The 13,730-nt window shown below is 36.0% G+C and overlaps 1 long non-coding RNA gene across 1 annotated transcript; it reads right to left on the reverse strand.

Moving 5' to 3' along the window:
* Nucleotides 1-2,646: 2,646 nt before the first annotated feature.
* LOC117918003 lies at nt 2,647-12,772 on the reverse strand. The gene is made up of 4 exons (XR_004651819.1): nt 12,537-12,772; nt 12,267-12,452; nt 3,112-3,214; nt 2,647-2,904 (listed from the first exon to the last, which is right to left on the reverse strand). It is a non-coding gene; the product is annotated as an uncharacterized LOC117918003 (long non-coding RNA).
* Between the last annotated feature and the right edge of the window lie 958 nt (nt 12,773-13,730).

Consider the following 13,730-nt stretch of genomic DNA (forward strand, 5'->3'; position numbering starts at 1 on the left):
AAGCTCATAACCATCTTGTAGATTTTGCTATAGATTTGTTAATAAAGGAATAAATCAAGTTAATTTGCAATCAAGGACTTTACAAGAATCACCTAGTACCTTGGTAGGATTTTTTATTCCTACCGATTCAAACATAAAAACATAAATAAACCAAAACAATAAATTATTATTTTTTACTACTCCTTTGAATTCTTCACCTTCATGTGAGCATCTCCATATCACATAAAATTAACCAAACATGGTGGAGGACTTCTCTATAAAACCCATGTTTGGTTGCTATGAAAATAGAATGGAAAGAATGGAAAAGAAAAAAAAAATTATCAAAAAAAAAGGTTGAGAAACAAGTGTTCAGTATCTCTTGTTACGTCTCTATCCCTTGAAACCTAAGAATGAATGAGTTTAAATAGTAAAGATCTAACCTAAGGATATTTTGCACACCAAGGCTTGTTTGACTTTGAGGTGAGTTGGTGCTTGTAAGGCCTCAAATTTGAAGTAGGAAAGCTTGGAGGAGCTTTGTTTGAAATTTGGAAGCTTAGTTCAATGTTAAAAAGGCCACCTCCAATTGAAGGAAGTCTAGTTCAAAATCGCATGTCAATTTTGAACTCAACTTTTGCCATTTTCCATATTTTTTTTTGTCATATCTCCCTTATTTCAACTTTGATTCATGAACCATTTAAAGTATTGAATTTCTGACTTCTTAATCTTCAAAACCATATGTGGCATGTCCTAAAAAAATTCCTTGGAAAACATCCCATAAATTAGTTCAAATTCAGGTATGTATGCACATTCTCTTATTGAGTTTGAATCTCCATTTGAGCTTTTAACCACGACTTCAAGCTTTCTCCCTCATGTTTGCTTGCTTTCCAAAATCCCTCCATAACCTTAAGTTCTCATCTATCATTCTCATTCCTTGTTCGTCATGCCTTTTTTAAGGTCTCATCATGCACCACAAATCTCAAATCTCATTTTGAATGGTTGATTGATCCTCTTTCTCTATCTTGGTTGAAGATCACTTTTTCACTTTGCATTCTTTTCATCTCTTTACCTTGGAATTAAACTCAAAATATTTATTAGATCCATATCTAAGGTCTTAACACCAATTCGAGTTAAATTAAGTGATTTAAGCCTTTTTTTTTTTACATACATTCAATTATTTATTTGTGATTGGAGCACATATTTGGGCTCCAATCATCCTAGTTGAACTTTGCTAGTTCTTTGAAAATTAAAAGAAAATATAACATGTGTAATGCAATTCCTTTTAGCATAGTGACTTAATATAATATCCTTCACACAATCTACTTAAGTAATCAATTTTCCTTGGAATTGAGAACGAAAGCACAAGATAAGTCATTTCCTAGCTTTCTCATCTTATTCGTTTATACATAGATATGCATCCATGTTTAGCATCTATATTAGTTCCCCTTGGATTTTCTTGAATAGTTTCTTCTAAGTTCATCTTTTACAGTCATATTGTGTTTATGTTGTGATAAACAAACTCTACATTGATTACGTAACAACTAGACATTCATATGGTCAGTGATGGATAACAATTTAGGGAACATGATTCTATCTAATGAAGAAGCTATAAAAATAAAGCGATGCTCTCCATAAAGCAGGTGAACACATTTGCACGTCTATCTATTGACCCTTTTATTTCTCCATAACTAACTTGATTGTCAGAGAGCAGTAAACCTAACCAACCTAACCTGATTATCAAAAAGCACTTTTAAGACACTTTTTTTTTTTTTTTTTAATTCAATTATTAACTATTTTTTTGTAAAAACATATATAATGGAAATGTTACTAAAAGCATGTTTGGGAGTGGTTCTAATTAAAACATTTTTAATATTTACGGCTTTTGTTACTAATGCTTCTAGAATTTCTTTTAAGGAAGATCTCTTACTGTTTGGATATAAATAAAAAAGTGCTTTGATAATATTTGTGGTAATACGTCATATAACAAAAAATAAGGTGTTTACTTAAGAATTACTTCAAGTGATTATCAAATTTTTTCCAAATACCTAATATATGTCGGAAAATGCTTCTAAGCATTATGAAATATTTCTAATCCTGTAAAAAAGAACATCCACAAACCCAAAGTCTTTCTAGACTCAAATTCACAAATCATATCTGTATCAACAACAAAAGAATAAAAATAAGTACTGAACAAATGTAGACAATCAGTAAAGCCCAATGACACCCAGATTTTTCCAGCAAGAAATTCCAAATAATAAACAGATTGCTCATCAATAAAGAGTTTAACCAAATCGTCACTGTTTGCAATTTTTTTTTCTAAGAAGCAACAGCACACTTACAAAATGATACCACTCCAAATGCATGGACAGCACAATGGGCTTAACACTAAATTTCAGAAGCCTTGTTTTAGCTCTCTCTTTTGGAAAATCGAACTTCAACTTTTCTACTAGAGGGAAAAAAAAATGAAGAAAAAGAACATACAAACCTTAACCTTAATATGCTGGTAAGACTGAACTATGAGATGAATCTTTCCCAAATAAGCATATGATTGAACAGTTAAGCTTCATACGTTGGTTTGTCAAAGTATAGAAAGAATTCGAAGGTAAAAAACTTAAATCGGATATATATTATCATTGATTTCAAAAACAAGCAAGACAGAAGATAGATCTCTGAACCATGAAACCTCAAATCTAGCAAGAACCACTACCAAAAGATTAAAACAACCATCTGAAACATGCCAGAGGCTTCAATAAAATTTTCTACATTTGTGGATTTTTAAACAAATACACAACCCAAATATTGGTATAAAAGCAACAAAGATATTAAACTGCAAGTTTTTCCATCACTCTCATTAAAAATGTGCACCTAGGATATTCATTCACCAAAAATGCCACTGGGAGCAAACTCAACATCTTCCAAGCGTGAAATCTGAAAACACGGCCTGAATCATCAGCATGACAAATTACAAAGCATAATACCATAATAAGGAATATGTGATAAGAAAATGTCATTTACCATAATACCTAGAAAACTCTAACCCTCTGTCTGGTTGCTAAACCTCATGTTTTACTCCGTTTTAGTTTCACATAAAGCAAACCAAACATCAACTAAGTGAAATAGATGTAGTCACCTCACCTATGAAAGGATATATGATTCATCTCCTCCCAGGTTCCAAACCATGAAAAACCACTCATAAATAATCAGATTCTTTTTTCCTTTTCCTTTCCTCCATTTTTCTCTGCAACCAAATACAACTAAGTAGACTCAGGCATGCACTTCAACAGAACAAATCACAACTATGTAAATCTGGGGAATTCACAACTATGCACTCTGACTCCCAGATCTACCACCAACAAAATTCAAACTGAAAACATAAAAAAGAAAAGAAAAACAACACCAAAGATAAGAAGAATTAAGAATATCATCACCTTCATGATTGTTTTCAGTTTGTTCTTGTGTATCTTTTGTTTGTTTTATTGCTAATTTAGTGGATCTTTTGTGTTTGAGTCATTTTCCAGTTTGTTAGTAGAGTTAATATTCAGCTAGATTATTGTTCTAGGCAGTACTTAGGGTCTCTTGAGGGACAATCAAGGCCTCACCTTAGATTTTTCTAACCTCATTGATAAGCATAGTCCTAGTTAACTTATGAGCAACTTCTATTATCTTATAAAATGAAGCTGAGTAGGGCTGTACAAGGAGTAAGGGACAGTTCTTGAACACCGAAGGGTTCTACATTCCTTTCTCACATACAATGTGCACAATACTTCTTGGTTTTAAGGTGCAGAGTTAGACTTTTAACAGCCATGAAAGACTCCAAATAAGCCACATTTAGTCTTAGGAATTGAATAAGATACTACTCAGGTTCAAAGAGAGTGTCAAGGTCTGTTCTGCTAAGGTGAGAGTCGAGGTTCAACAATGTTTTCCCAAAAATATTTTCTTTCCAATCCTTCCTGCATCCTGTCCAACTGATTCTGTTGCTTCCTTATTCTTTGGATAGTTTGTACAACCTGTATGACTTCTAACGTCACGGGCATGAAATTCCCACACGACCTTTTGCATCCCTGCGGTGCTTAGAAGCCCTCTAAGCCAACCTGCACTTCCCATATGAGATGTCAATAAGGAACAACCCACAAAAGCACACACAAGATTAGAGGGCTCCAATCCCAACTTGTATTTTATTTCTTGTGTGAATAATAACACAAGACATTGTTTAGCAAGACTCCTACAATAGCACTAATGAGTTCATACTTCCTCGCCTGCATCCTAAGAGACTCTCCTGTCCCCTTCTTATAGGTATGGCACCACCTGTTCCCTACTTGACTAGGAGTACAGATTCCTAGTTCTACTCAAACTCTTACTCATAGGCTGTGGCGCCAACCACTCCTCTTTGGACTAGGGACAAGCAATCCTAGTTCTACTTAGACTACAATTACAAGAAGAATTTGAATTCCTACTCAAACTCAAATTGCAGTCCCACTTCAAGTCCGACTCTTCATGTTGCTGCTGCTTGCATCCCAATGTGGCTCATGTGCATGTCAAGCCCTCTCTTGGCTTTCACATCTAGATCGCATCCATGCCAAGGCAACATGAACATGCATTCGTCTTGTTGTTGCTATGGATCCGTGCCTTGCCCAAGCCCTCTCCTTGGTGCAGCAATGTGTCATAGCATTACACCAATGACTCTTTTTCATGCACAAGGCATTGCGCCCTTGTGCCAAGCGTTAAGCATCATATCTAAGTCAGCATCATTGCTATTGCATCGTTATTCCTTGCTTAAGCCTTCTTCTTGATGCAACAATGTGTCATGACATTGCGTCCATGGCTCACAAAATTGCCTCTTTGCACAAGGAATTGAGCCCTTATGCCACCTTGTCGTTGTGATAGGTAACTCATGCAACCAATGTGCTACCTCATGAGGCCTTGGTGCCATAACCATTGTGTCAAGGGGCTAACAAACCACCCCCACCTGATGTAGTTGATGCCCTGTCGACTTAGATTGTAGGTAGGCCTAGATTGCCTCCTCAAATTGCCATTACGTAACATCCCGCTCCTAATTGGATTTTGATTTAGGACTGCCCTTCCACTAAACCAGAAAATCAGTTCTACAATTTTTCTTTCTCATCCCCATCGTTTGATGATCCAATATCCTCTCAGCCTTGCAATTAAACCACCTTCTGATCACAGGTAGAGCATAGTCTGCCTATATCTTTCCTAGAATCAAATCCTCATGGTAAGGCTTCAAGAAACTCACGTGTATTATAGGATGTATCTTTAGCTTGTTTGGTAGCTTAAGCTACTTAACCCACCATTTGCATTACTTCAAAGGGTCTATCATACTTAGGGATCAAACCCCTCTATGCAGTCTTGATGTTGATTTTCTTCCAAATCTGAGGCATTAATTTTAGAAGGACCTTGTCCCTGATCTAAAATTCCAAGGGTCTTCTACCGTAGTTTGTATACTTTTTCATCCTTCTCGCTACCTTCTTTAAGCTCTTATGAGCTTCATCAAGCATTTCTTGTCCGGACCATATATATCTATAACTTATTGGACAAGCACCTCCAGACTTCTGCTTGGCCACCTCTAAGGGCATGATATATTGGTTGCTACCCTTTGGCCATTTCTAAGGGACTTTTCCCTATTGTCGAACTCTTCTGCAAGTTTTAGGACAATTGAGCTACATTTACCAAATCAACTCAATTCTTCTATATTGTAGAAACCTAGTGTCTTAGGTACTCTTTTAACAAAGTGTTGATACCCTTTGTTTGCTTATCTGTTTGTGAATAATTTGTTATAGGGAATTTCAACTTTGAACCTAGGAGTTTGAATAGTTCAATCTAGAAGAGTCCAACGAATCATGCATCACGATCACTAACAATATCTTTAGGCAATCTGAAATACTTGACCACATGGCTAAAGAACAACCTAGCTGCCTCCTTCGTGGGGCAAGCATGTGGTGTAAGTATGAAAACAATGTATCTGAGAATCTATTTACTATCATGAAGATATATTTGAATTCTTCCACTTTTGAAAAGCCATCAATGAAGTTCATTGAACATATTTTCTCAAGGCCTCTTTAGGATGGGTAGAGGTTGCAATAACCCTATTTTTTTGTTTTTTTTTGTCTTGTCTAACTAGCATACCAAACAAGACCTTATATACACTTAGCCATCATCTCCCATCTTTAGCCAATAATAGGAACTAGATAGTAATGCCAAAGTTTGTTCTTCACTAAGATATCCTATCCATTTCTCATCATAGGTCTCTTTTAATAGCTTCTTCCCCAAGTTGTTTCCTGGTATGCATAGTCTGCCTCCTTTATCCACCAAGAGGTCATCGTCTAACCAATATTTTCTAGTGGAACCATCTCTAACTTGTTGCCTTATTTTCTCATAGGTCGGATCAAGCTTGGTTGCCTACTTGATCCTATCATTGAAGTTAGAGATCACATGTGATGGTGTCATCACATACTTTGTTACTTCCTTCCAGCTTAAGGCATCCTCAACTACATCATGTCTTCTTGGTCAATACATCCATTTGAATTTAAAGTCGACCAAGAACTCTTACCATCTAGCCTACTTCAAGCTCAACTTCTTCTAGGTCTTGAAGAAGGTGTTAGCCATGATGTTTGTGACTATAGTAAATATACTCCCTAAAATAATGTTTCCATTATTACAAGCAATGGATAACTACAATCATTTCCTTCTCATGAGTGGAGTACCTTTGCTCTGCCTCATTGAGCTTCCTATTTTCAAAGGCTACTGAGTGCCTTTCTTACACCAAGACCAAGACCCTTCCTAAGGCCCTCACAAATGCATATGTGAGAACATCAAAGGGGAGGTCCAAGTCTGGAAAATGTAGTACCAGATCGGTCCTAATCACCACTTTTAGTTTCTCAAAATCTTTTTGGCACTTTATGTCCCAATCTTAACGAGCATCCTTCTTCAAAAAGTCCTATGAACCTTCACTAGTGGTTCGCTAACCTTAAGAGGTCTTAATTATATCATTTTACCTACAGCAAACTGGGGAGAGGCTTCCAAACTGGAGTGAGGTTCTTGCAACACGATCTTATGAAGGATCACTATAGGTTGGATAATGGTCAAGAAGTCATCTAGTAAGGCTTTCACTTTTGCCTTCAAACCTGCCACCTTGTTCTCAATGAATTGGTCGTGGGACTCTTAACAAATTCCGTTATACTAGGATTTCTTCCTCAGTGTGGTTTTCCTTTAGGGAGATAATGCCCTTATCACCTTACAATTCTCCTAACAATTCTTCTAATCATAGCATCTTTTCTCTCGAGTCCCTATACTGCTTCCCCCACCCATTTGCTTGTTGGACTTTGATATCAATGGTCACGGGCACAAAATTCTCACACAACTTTTCGCATCTATGAGGAGCTTAGAAGCCCTCTAAGCTAACTTGCACTTCTCACACGAGATGGCAACAAGGAACAACCCACAAAAGCACATAAAAGATTACGGGGCTTCAACCCTAATTTGTATTTTATTTCCTCACTGAATAATAATATAAGACATTGTTTAGCAAGATTCCCATAATAGCACTAGTAAGTTCACGCTTCCGCTCCTATATCCTAAGAGGCTCTCCCATCCCCTTCTTATAGGTGTGGAACCACCCACTCCCTATTTGACTAGGAATACATGATCATAGTTCTACTACCACCACCACTCCTCCTTGTACTAGGGACAAGTAGTCCTAGTCCTACTTAGACTACAATTTTAATAAGTATTTGAAGTCCTACTCAAACTAAAATTTCAATCCCACTTTGAGTTTGACACTTCAAGTTGCTCTACTTGCATCCCAATGTGGTGTGTATGCATGTTAAGCCCTCTATTGGCTTGCATGTCTAGATCACGTCCATGTCGAGGCAACAAATCACATCCAAATCCACCTTGTTGTTGCTATGGCTCCTTGTATTGCCCAAACCCTCTTCTTGGTGTAGTAACGTGTCATGACAATGCACCAATGCCTTTGTTTCTATGCACAAGTCATTGGGCACTTGTGCTAAGGGTCAAGCATCCTATCTGAATTGGAATTATTGCTGCTACATTGTTATGCCTTGCCCAAGCCCTATTCTCGATGTAGCAAGGTGCCATGACATTATGTTCATGGCTCACAAACCTGTCTCTTTGCATTAGGCATTATGCCCTTATGCCACTTTGTTGTCACAGATCCCTCATGGGGTTAAGGTGTTGCCCCATGAGGCCTTGGTGCCTCATGCATCGTGTCAAGGGGTTAACACCTGACTAGCATAGGAAATTTTAATTTCATAGGATAGAGAGAGAAGTCAAACTATTTAGAAAAATTTATCTTATATAAATTGAGAATATATTGATGTAGTACGAAAAATAAAATGCAAGGAGAGTATAATTGAAAGGACCTTAGGAATCACTCCTAGAAACCTTAGGCTTCACACTCAAGTACTCCTTGCATCACACAAAGGAAAAAAAATGGCTGCTGAAAATTCATTCCTTCATTGATTCATTTCCAAAGACTAATTAACTACTATTTAAGACTTTTCTAGGGACTTATAACTCCTTGGAACTAGACATATGAATAATGCAACTTGAAAATGACAACCATAGATTGACTACTGGCCACATTAAAGACTATTGGAAAATGGCAATAATAATGACTGAAAATGGCAACTTATAACCATTGACTAGGCCCATAACTTAATTTCTAAAAGTACTTTCTAGGCGGAACCCATATTGACTTATATAAGATCCCAACTAAGCTCATTATCATCCAAAGAGTGCCAAATTAAATTTTGGGCCTTGAAGCCCACTCCTTTGTGCAACTGATAAACTTTTAAAAGTGGTTGCCACTTGTCTCCATCAACTCTCCTCGGCCTAGAAAAACTCGACCCTCATAAGTTGAAGGCATGAAATCTCTCATAAAGCTTTTGATTCAAGTGTTGAAATTCCCCATCTGTGATCCATGTGCAATTTGAAAGTGGTCTTCCTTTCCATTTGACAAGATACTTATGATAGCTCCCCTCTAGTTGAAACAATTTGGTGATCAATAACATCTTCAATTTCCTCCTTTAAATGAGGAGCTGGTGGTAAGGGGGCATTGGGGCCACCATTAGTTATAACATCTTCAGGATCAGAACATAGAGTGAGATCCTCAATGTTGAAGATATTACTAATACCCATATTTTCTGGAAAATCAAGAACATAAGCATTTGAGTTAATTTTCTTGAGCACTCTGTATGGACCAGCATTCTTTGAGTGAAGTTTCTTGTATGTACCTTTAGGATATCGTTTAGGCCTTATCCTTACCATAACCATATCTTCTTCCTTAAAATCAACAAACTTTCTTTTCAAATCAGCATGTGCCTTGTAATTCTCATTGCTAAGAGCAATCTTCCTTCGAACATCGGCATGTAAATCATGTATATGCTTACTAAAAGCATTAGCTTCAACACTTGGCCATGCTTCTATTGATAATGGAACTAAATCAATAGGCTTCCTAAGAAGCAAGCCAATCATGATCTTAAAGGGGTTGCGACTTGTAGACCTATTTACTGAACTGTTGTATGCAAACTCAGCCATAGGAAGAATATGATCCCAACTAGTAACATGTTCTCCAACTAGGTAACAAAGCAGATCACTTAAACTTTGGTTAACAACTTCCATTTGGCCGTCAATTTGAGGTTGAAAAGTTGAAGAAAATTTCAGCTTTGTGTTTAGCATTTTCCATAAGCTTCTCCAAAAATAACTCATAAACTTTGCATCCCGATCAAAAACAATAATCTTGGGCAAACCATGAAGTCGGACAATCTTTTTTGAAGAACAGTTTAGCAACATGGACAACATCCAAAGTCTTTGAACATGGGATAAAGTGCACCATTTTAGAGAAATGATCTGCCACGACAAATATGGAGTCATGTCCCCTGAAAGTTTTTGGCAAACTTTTAACTAGAAAGTTAGTTCAACCCATCCTCAAATTTTTGCTTTCTTTGTCAAAACTTCCAAAACTTTACAACTTTTAGTCAACTAAATATAATTTAGACATTTCTATTTACTTGATCAAGTCTTTTCTCTCATTTCAAAGTTTTCACTAAATTCTAGCCATTAGGATCATGAACCACTAAATTTTGCTTTCCAAGAATTCATAATTCCTAAGGATAAATATACACCTATGCTAGCCAAATTAAAGGAATAATTATAGTGAATCCTCCACATTATAGTTCAATCATCTACTTGTTCTTAAATGTTTAGCTCAAAGTAAGTTGTTTCAAATCTTTCCACCCTTTATGACAATGGAAGGAATTGAACTCAAAAGTTTTTCCAATCATATTGTTCTAGACTATCGCCAACAATTTTGCTTCACATACTCAATTCAGGGACAACTCAATAAAGCTAGAATAAGTACCTTCAATAGAAAATACACACAAACAAATGTTCAATCTCAATTTACCATTCAATACCATGTTTTGATCATCTTTTTGTAGGCTTAAACTCATATTTTTATTTTGAATTTGCAAATCCACTTTTGACCAATAAGGTTTCATGTTTTATTTCCTAAGCTATGGATGTTTCTAATGACAACTCAAAACTCTATCAAACTTCTTTGTATGTCTATGAAATATGAAACCCCTTATTCTTTTTTTTTTTTAATAGGTAAATCAATTGTATTAGAAGTGCCTAATGTAGGGTACACAAAAGTGTACATTATGTATACAAGGTACTAAAGGCCAAAAGAGAAGAGGTATGCACAAAAAACACCCTCGCCTCACTTACAAACCACCCAAACAATAAAATCAAATAATGACAATAAGCTAAAACCTAAATGCACTGTAAAGAGGGGATACACAAAAAATAACACTCTCGCCTTAATTACAAACTAGACAAACAAAATCAAATAATGACAATGAGATAAAACTTAAATGCTCTCTAACCCAATCCAAGAACATGTACATAAAGGATTGCATAATTACTTGGCCTGCCATTTCAGAATCATCAAAAGCTCTCTAATTTCACTACTTCCAAAGGGCCCAAAATAAGCACAAAGAAGTTTCTCTCCACAATTCCTTTTCTTCCCTACAAAATCTCCATACCAACTAAGAAGGGAACCATTGATTGAAGGTTGTTGCACCCACTAAACACCAAATAGAGCAAAAATAAGCTACTAAAGCATTGCTACTTTAGGGCAATGAAGGATGATATGATTTGTTGATTCCTTCTCTCCTTTAAAAAACAACACCTGCTCCATAAATACCAACCCCCCATTTTTAGCTTATCCAGAGGTAGAATTCTTCCTAACAAAGCTTCCCAAGAAAAAAAAGTCAATCCTCAACAAGACCCAAGGGTTCCACACAATGCTTGAAGGGAACACATGGAGTAGTCTGCAGATTGCTAGGGATGAATAATAGGATTTAACTGTAATGATGACTCCCTTTGGCATCGGCCAAACCTTAACATTCTCAAAACCGCTTCTAATCATGTGCCATTGCAACCTTCTGAAATAAATTAAAGCTTCCATCTCCCTCAACTCCTAATCATTATTCTGTGAAAAGTGAAGGTTAAAGTTTCCTCGATCATCATGCATTTTTTCTTGCACATATTCACATTGTTGCCAACAACTAGTATAATATTTCAAGCTTGTTCCTAATATCTCCAACATATGGACAGACCATAGTTCAAGTTTTAGCTGAAACTGATCATCACCAATTTTGGCAAGGGGAGATCTGGAACCATATAGCAATAGAAGGATATGCGAGTGAATTCTCTTAATGCAAAGTTCAAAGCAATGTAAAAATGACAGATCAATTTTGAGCCTTTGGCAAAGGACAACTCAAATAATTTGCCAGCCTTTGAGTCAGCCATATTGAACCATAAAGACCAAACACCTTATTTTAATGTCAACTATCTACGCTCAAGATTCTCCATAAATTAGGAGCATATTTATTTTGTAGCCATGATATGTTTTTATGACACATTTAATTGGTTACACTAAATTTCAGTACTTCCTGACATCTCCAAAGGTGTTATGTAATTATGAACAAGAAAAATGGAAGGGGGACTGCATTCCGCTTCAAGAATCTACCTTCAGCAAAAGGACCGACATTTTGGCACATCAGGAAGTTCTAGAACAGGAACCTAGTGTATGGTTGACTGAACAACACAGAATTGAAAAACCGAATTACTGAATCCACTAACAGAAAACTGTACCTTAAATTATGTTCTTTGTTGCACCAAAAAACTGCATATTTCCAGTTAGAAAAAGAACCCATTTATTACAGCTTCAGGAAAGAAAAAAGAATCACCTGCTAGTTTGTATGCTATGAGGTACAACTAAAGAACAAGGTCAAAATGTAAGCCATCCTTGATGTGAAGATTGTATGATAGCGACAGAGAGCACGCCTGTAAACAGTCAAGTTCCTCACATGAATGCTGACAAGCATGCTCTCTCTGGTTGTCAAGCAATTACATGTCAAAGTTGAATTAAACATCTGCAGAACAAGGAAACACACTAAGAAATATGGTAGCAAACAAATATTAAAGTGAAAATTTTCTGATAACCATGGTTTGCTCACCAGGGTGATGGACTATAACATAAAGATGCTTTAGAACCTCAAAATGCAATAAGCTGTCCAAAGCCTGCAAAATTGTTTTCAGCAAAACAAACACCATTCCATGCTTCCTTCCTGAAAATCCCCAAAAATTAGTAGGAACAGCTTTAACCTCAAAGTGATTGAGCTCCCTTTTTCATATTAAAAGCCGAAGTCTCTCTAGACTAAAATTGAAAAATAATATCTGTATCAACAACAAAAAGAATAAAAATAAGAAAACAAATGCACAATCAGTAAAATCCAATTACATAAGAAGTACACCCAGATCTTTCCAGCATGAAATTTCAAATAATAGATAGATTGCACATCAATAAATTAGACAGGTATAGCAAAGAAAGAGTTTAACAAAATTGTCACTGTTTATAAATTTTTTTCTAAGCAGCAACAGCACCTTTAAAAATACAAGATCAAACACTTGAAAATAGAGACAGATACTACTCTGAAGATATGGACAGCACAATAAGCTTAACACTAGACTTCAGAAGCCTATCTTTAGCTTTCTCTTTTAGAAAATTGAAATTCATCTTTTCTACTAAGGGAAATAACAACAAAAGGATGAAGGAAAAAGAACATACCAACCTTAATACGCATGATAAGAGTGACTATGAGGATATATCATTGATTGGACTGTTAAGCTTCATACCTTGGTTTATCATTGAATTGACAGAATTCCAAGGTAAATAACCTAAATCGGATATATATTATCATTGATTTCAAAAACAAGCAAGAAAAAAGATAGATCTCTGAACCATGAAACCTCAAATCTAGCAAGAATCACTACCAAAAGATTAAAACAACCATCTGAAACATGCCAGAAGCTTCAATCTGCAGTTGTAGATTTTTAAACAAATACACAGTCCAAATATTAAACTGCAAGTTTGTCCATCACTCTCATTAAAAATGTAAAACAAGAACATTTACTCACCAAAAATGCCACTGGCATCGAACCCAACATCTTCCACGCATGAAATCTGAAAACCTGGCCTGAATCATCAGCATGACAAATTGAAAGCATAACTCCTACCTCAAACTCGATATAAGTAAAAAAAATGTCATTTACAATAATACCTGGAAAACCCTAACCCTCTGTTTGGTTGCTGAGAGCACTAAGTAAACGCATGAAAATAAAATGTTAAATTACATGCTTTATTCCATTTT

Source organism: Vitis riparia, chromosome 7 (assembly GCF_004353265.1).
Source record: "Vitis riparia cultivar Riparia Gloire de Montpellier isolate 1030 chromosome 7, EGFV_Vit.rip_1.0, whole genome shotgun sequence".
NCBI lineage: Eukaryota > Viridiplantae > Streptophyta > Magnoliopsida > Vitales > Vitaceae > Vitis > Vitis riparia.